The sequence below is a fragment of the Bidens hawaiensis genome, unplaced genomic scaffold, assembly GCF_021521415.1.
Source record: "Bidens hawaiensis isolate Kalapana, Puna unplaced genomic scaffold, B.hawaiensis_p1.1 tig00025016_1, whole genome shotgun sequence".
Taxonomy (NCBI): Eukaryota; Viridiplantae; Streptophyta; class Magnoliopsida; order Asterales; family Asteraceae; genus Bidens; species Bidens hawaiensis.
Genome location: NW_027493979.1, coordinates 233,465 through 240,565, shown reverse-complemented (window position 1 = coordinate 240,565; position 7,101 = coordinate 233,465). Strand labels below are relative to the sequence as shown.

Here is a 7,101-nt window from a genome sequence, read left to right as displayed (position 1 = left end):
AATAGGACAATATTTGTAATGAATCTGGTAAGTTCATAACCATTTTTCTAGCCGTTCCTTTTCCGTTGCAATGATTTAAAAGAAATATTTAACCACATAGTTGGTTCATGTGGTTTTTGGGAAATAACAAGGTTACTAATAGTTTAAAGTAACAATCTAGGGTATTAACTTTTGATTTTATAACATCCAAGTGTATTAAGGCTAACATCAGTCGAAACATAACGGGGTACTAAGGGTATTTTCGCCAATTACCATCTCTCTTATCATTTAAAACACAAATTTTCTTTAATATTTAAATATGATGAATTATTTAACTAAATAATTTAGGAAATTAATGACGAGTTGGACTCGATTTCACACAACGACACGTATTTAAAAAAAATGTTGTGAGCTTCACTTGGGTTTAAACAACAAAACGTAGATTAAAAATACTTCGTGATGAAGATAAAATAATTAAGAATATATATAACTTTTCACACTATGAGACGTGTATAAAAAATAATTTGTGAGTTTGGCTCGGTTTCACACAACGAACGTCAAAGAAAAAAAATGTGTCGTAACCTATATAAAATATTTTAAAATATAGAAAAATACGCTGAGACGTAGATAAATTAATTTAGAATGTATACCTTTTCTTTTACCATTTCAAAAGATTATTTAGTTAAATATAAAAAAAAGTGTTCTATTTCTTAAAGTACATACCTGTAAAACAAATATTAAAATATGAAAAATGGTTCTTTCTCTTAAAACCATACATAACCCATATTAGAATAAAGAAAAGAAATCTAAACGGGTAACTCAGTTGAGGTTACTGCAATTGTGAAAATCTGCTTATTTTTATGTGATTTTGTTGTTGTGTACCTGCTTTCGATTATAAGGCATTCTTTTATGCTTACAGAAATTGTGATTAAAGATTGATTGATGCTCATAATTGGGTGCCTTTTTAGGTTGTGAATTGGTAATTATTTTGATGTTTAATTTTGTGCTTTCGGTAATCCATACCAGATTGGCTGAAGTGTTATTGTATCGTGGGTTTTGAGATGAATCGTAAGGTTAGAACCAAGTGTGCAGAAGGAACCCATAAGTCGTTGGATTCATCATATCAACCTGAGGCCATGGGTGCAGATTGTTTAAAACTGAATGAAGATGGAATTGTTGATTGGATTAGATTGCCTAATGATATAGTAATTAAGGTGTTTACTCATTTAAGTTATCGTGATCGAGCTAATTTGTCATCATCTTGCAAAAGATGGAGATCAGTTGGATCTTCATCATGGTTATGGCAATCATTAAATCTCCGTTGGAGCGTAATGCAACCTCAAGATTCACATTGCTCTCATATCCAACAACTTCGGTTTAGGGGTTCGGATAATACGTATTTTCTAGGTAACGTTCAAGCCGAAACTTGAAGGAGTTAAGTGGTGATTACTGTCTGGTACTAACTGATTCAACTCTTGCAGTACTCGTGGCCCGTCGAAAGCACTCTTATCAATAGCAAAATATATGAAGAACCTGAGGCTGGTCCTTGTTAGGCTTGGATCAAGTGTCACTTGTTGTCGTAATTACATATAGAGTCTCTATTTAGCATATATGGAGCGTTTAATATTCTGTTTTAGTTTGCTTTTCTGCTTCTATATATGACATTGTTGGTGCATGTTCTTGGCTTTTGTAACTCTTTCCCTAATATATTAGCAACTGTCTAGCTTGATTTTAGTTATGGATCCTTCTATTTTTTATTTTTTTATTTTCCCTAATATCATTTAGAAAACTGATGGCACTTAAGTCTCAGTTCATATCTGTTTCAAGTTTACTGTATTTTGAAGATTCTTTTTCTTCTGCATGTTCCAAGCAAATTTAAGTTTACTGATGGCACTTGAAGATTCTTTTTTTTATTTTCCCTAATATCATTTCCCTAATATATATGACATTGTTGATATAGAATCTAGGAAAGGAAAGAGGCGGACAAGTACCTTCGCCCATCATAAGAAGAACCGCAAACTGTTATCATATGTTCCAAGCAAAGACGATGCTCAAAGGCGGAAACAAATGCAAACTCTAGCTACAGCTCTAAAATCGCTTAACATGGAGTTTAGCAATGACCTCACATACCCTTCTGGTATGGCTCCAGAATCTGCAAATTAAGCCAGTTTCGAGAATGGTGGTATGCAGGTTAGCTTTGGTTCCAACTACTCATTTTGAGGGTGAATTCCATACATAACCCTCAAAACAGTTAATAGTTTACGTCACCGGGTGGACTTTGGCTTAACAGAATTTGTTGATCAAGAAACACTTTAAAATTTTAATTCAAGTAACTTAAGTAGAGCTTAATGCAATTCCACTGTAAAAATGTTGTGTACCTTTCAAAAGTTACATGGGTGATTTAATTTTTGTTTTTATATATGGTATAATGTGGCCAATTATATTTGGATTCTCTATTAGGTTCTTTCAAGTGGAGACATGGAAACCTATAATAAATGCAAAGCCATGGCAAAGAGAGGTGAATTCCCACCATTACGCGTCGTCTACGATCAATGTCAAGGGTAAGTAACTCCCGAGTCCCAATATATTCTTACTTTCCAATAGATCATAACGTTGGCTACCTCTCAATCTATGTTATCGGCCCCTCAATTTACCAAATCCAACCAAATGTCTTTTGTTATTTCCATCACGCAAGTTAGTAATAGTGGTCATCACATGCATTCAGTAACTTCAATTTAATTTCTTTGATACAGATATACAGTTGAAGCTGATGGTCCTATTAAGGACATGACGTTGATTGCCGAATACGTAGGTGACGCAGACTACATAAATAATCGAACTGAAGACGGCTCCGACAGTATGATGACCCTGCTTTTAGCAGAGGACCCTAATAAAAGTCTAGTGACTTGCGCCGATAAACGAGGAAACATTTCTCGTTTCTTCAGCGGCATAAACAATCATATACGGTAAGTCTTTCAACTATCTAATGATTAATCTTTTTGAGTGTATGTAAATCAACACATTGAAAATGTAAAAGAAAATATATACTATACAAGCATGCTGGGTATATACCAGTGGCGAAGCTTATGTACCCTATCTCAAGGTCGTAAGTCACGGATGCTTGTTTTGTGGGGGTGGGGGGGAGGGGTTGACTCTAAGGTGCCTGTATAAGCTTCGCCCATGATCACAAAGACAAAGTAGTATACAAATTGAATGTCACACATAATAGAATATGGATCTAAGAATTTGTTCAGTATAAAATAAAACTTGGTGTCGAAGATGATCACCGGCTTACATATATATAGACCAGTTTGAGAGTGTAACTGTACGTAAAACAGTTACAAACCCTAACTGATAATGTTAACGTTAATTACAACTGCTAAATCTTTAAGTACAACTTTGAAAACAAACATAAATAAATAATGTCAAATGCAAAGATTACTATTGTCTTCTAATAATTTTTCTGTATACATTTTAAAAGATCTAAGCAAAATGGGATGGTCTTGCATATTAAAGTAGTCTGTTGAACATTAATGATAACAATTACTGACTTTTATAATTATCAATCTTTATAATTTGGCATATATGTTTTTAAGATCATTATTTTTATATCTTTTCAGCGAATTAAAGAAGAAAAAGAGCGTTTAATGTGTTCGATATAACGTTAATGGAGCATGTAGAAACCTTTTGGTTGCAACTCGTGATATAGCTATAGGTGAGAAGTTGTATTTCGATTACAACGGTCTTGAGCATGTGTATCCGACCCACAATTTCGTTTAGTTTCTCTGTATATACATGTTTGTTATGACGCCAGAAAAATGTAGTGTGAGTTAACATGTTTTACCATAGCTAAAGTCTTTTTTTATCTTTTATTTTATTTTATCAGGACATCATATAGTTGTAAACAATTAATATTTCAGCTAAAACAGTTGGTTAGTTTCATAGTTTGTGCCTGGTATCTTGTGATTTGAAATTAAAAATTTTAGGACAACAAAGGAACTAAACCTAAGAACAATGTTTGGTGATTGTCCTTTTTCCTGAAAAAATTAAGTTTTGGACCAAACGTATGCTTGCTGGATCCTCAAGTGTATAAACTTCATGATGCAGTGGGAACTGGGAAATATCCGGTGTCCAGTTCTCCCAACCTTGGATTGTAAACCGCTTGCCGAGCAAAAAATATTGATGGTACAAGCTTTTCTAGAACTAGGAATATTTATGATTAACTGCATGCAAGAATAAGTTTTTAGTGCAACAAGTGCAAAAAATTCTAATCAGTTCCATTATTTCCTTTCATTTTCTGATTATTAAATACAACATTAGACAAATATATTAGCCCAAGGAGTCTTGAAAGTTGAGCTACCGTGCCACTTTACCTGATAACCCGCAGTGCTCCAACCATTCCTTATTCATTCCTTCCTTGGCATGCTAACTTGATGCGCATACAAAAGTCAGGCTCATGTTGAGTGAATTCTAAAACATTTCATAACACACACACGCCGAAGCACAAAACATAACCTTTTCTTTATGTAGATCTCCTATCAACCGGATCTAACACAACGAACAAATCTGCTCTTGATAAACGATCGAGATGGGTGCGGTAAATGTAGGGACAATATTCTATATTGTTTTTAAGATTGTGTATGTCGTTCTAGTTTGCTTTTAGTCGGTGTAAAGTTTACATAATAAACCAACAAAATAAACGTACCAAGTACATAATACACCGACTAAAAGCAAACTAGAACGACATACACAATCCTAAAAACAATATAGAATATGGCCCTACACATATATAACCCATATTAGAATACAGAAAAGAAATCTAAACGGGTAGCTCAGTTGAGGTTACTGCAATTGTGAAAATCTGCTTATTTTTATGTGATTTTGTTGTTGTGTACCTGCTTTAGTTAAGTTCTATTATAAGGCATTCTTTTATGCTTACAGAAAGATTGATTAATGCTCATAATTGGGTGCATTTTTAGGGTGTGAATTCGTAATTATTTTGATGTATAATTGTGTGTTTTCGGTAATCCATACCAGATTGGTTGAAGGTTATTGTATCGTGGGTTTCGAGATGAATCGTAAGGTTAGAACCAAGTGTGCAGAAGGAACCCATAAGTCGTTGGATTCATCATATCAACCCGAGTCCAAGGGTGCAGATTTTTTAAAACTGAATGAAGATGGAATTGTTGATTGGATTAGATTGCCTAATGATATAGTAATTAAGGTGTTTACTCAGTTAAGTTATTGTGATCGAGCTAATTTGTCATCATCTTGCAAAAGATGGAGATCAGTTGGATCTTCATCATGTTTATGGCAATCATTAGATCTCCGTTGGAGCGTAATGCAGCCTCAAGATTCACATTGCTCTCATATCCAACAACTTCGGTTTAGGGGTTCGGATAATACGTATTTTCTAGGTACGTTCAAGCCGAAACTTGAAGGAGTTAAGTGGTGATTACCGTCTGGTACTAACTGATTCAACTCTTGTAGTACTCGTGGCCCGTCGAAAGCACTCTTATCAATAGCAAAATATATGAAGAACCTGAGGCTGGTCCTTGTTAGGCTTGGATCAAGTGTCACTTGTTGTCGCAATTACATATAGTCTCTATTGTTAGCATATATGGAGCGTTTAATATTCTGTTTTAGTTTGCTTATTGTTGGTGCATGTTCTTGGCTTTTGCAACTCTTTCCCTAATATATTAGCAACTGTCTAGCTTGATTTTAGTTATGGATCCTTCTATTTTTTATTTTTTATTTTCAACCTGATGGAGTGATGCTCCTAGACTCATAGTTACAGATCACATTAATGAATGTTGTGAATTTAGATACCATTGTAAGCTAGCTACATATGCGAAACATTTCATTCAATAAACAATAAACATGGTGGTTCAATGTGATTTTGTGTCACAGTGTGGCATTTTCTGTTATTATTCTTCTCCCCATTAATATTGATGAGCTTATAAACTTTTTTTGGTATTCAAACGTTCTTACATTATTATATAATATAATTAACAAGTTTTGGTGCCACAAAGCCCCGATTAGGCCAATTTGCGGCACCCTATTGGTAGATTTTTTTTCGTTTTGCTTTAGTTTCCGCCTTCTAATGAATGTAATGAAAACCTACTGAATATGAATTTTGTTTTTGTTCTTTTTTCATTATTTTGTTTTAGTTACGGTACGGTGCCGAACGCAATGGAAACCGACTGAATTCACGTAAACTCAACGCGTTTTGTTATAGTTCCAGTGCCGTAACGAAAACCTATCGAATGCTGATTTTTGATCTTTTAGTTGCGACACCGTAACGAACATGACGAAAACCAACTGAATTCACGTAGACTCAACCGCCTCAATGCCCAAGATCGATAACGGTCGAGTTTTATAAATGATCGAGTTTTACCGATCGACACTACGCCATTGGTCCACCCCCAATTTTTATAATTTTTTTAATTTTTGTCTTAGTTCCGATACAATAACGCACGTAAATGAAACCGACCGAATTCGTGTCGACTTAGCGTATCAACGCTTGGGTTTTACAATCGCCTGTGTGTTTTACCGACCTGCCCGGCGCAACGCGTCAGCAAAAACACTAGTTTTCTTTTAAATTTGATTTGTTATTTTTTCAAGTCTTATCCGAGAAGTTTCAGTGAGGCCAACGTATGCATCTAGCAGTCTTTGTTAAACTGTTAAGATTTACGGATCTTTTTCAAACATGTAGTTGGGTCCTATTTTGGATATTAAGGGGTGTTTAGGTGAGCTTCTAAAACTTGCTTATTTGCTATTTGTTTGTTGAAAAGCAAAAGTGTTTGATAAAACTCCTCCAAAAACTTCAAATTGGAGCTTTTTAAAAGTGGCTTTTTCTTTTCAAAAAGCAAATCAGCAAAAAAAAAAAACAATTCTAAAAGCTCATCCAAACACCCCCTAAGTCTTTTGTAATGTGTATATTATGTGAAATGTGTAAATTAACATAAAATAACTTATACAAATTATGATAATATATAAATTAACATAGATTTTAAAACTTTAAAATTTGTAAATTATGCTAAATATATAGATTTTATTAACATATGTAAATTAACATAAATTTTAAACTTCAAAATATGTAATTTTTATTTAAATATGTAT

At 33.9% G+C, this 7,101-nt stretch overlaps 1 pseudogene; it reads left to right on the top strand.

The window, feature by feature from the left end:
- The first annotated feature begins 1,040 nt into the window (after positions 1 to 1,040).
- Positions 1,041 to 3,759, top strand: LOC143570692 (putative Histone-lysine N-methyltransferase ATXR5; annotated as a pseudogene).
- The last annotated feature ends 3,342 nt before the right edge of the window (positions 3,760 to 7,101 follow it).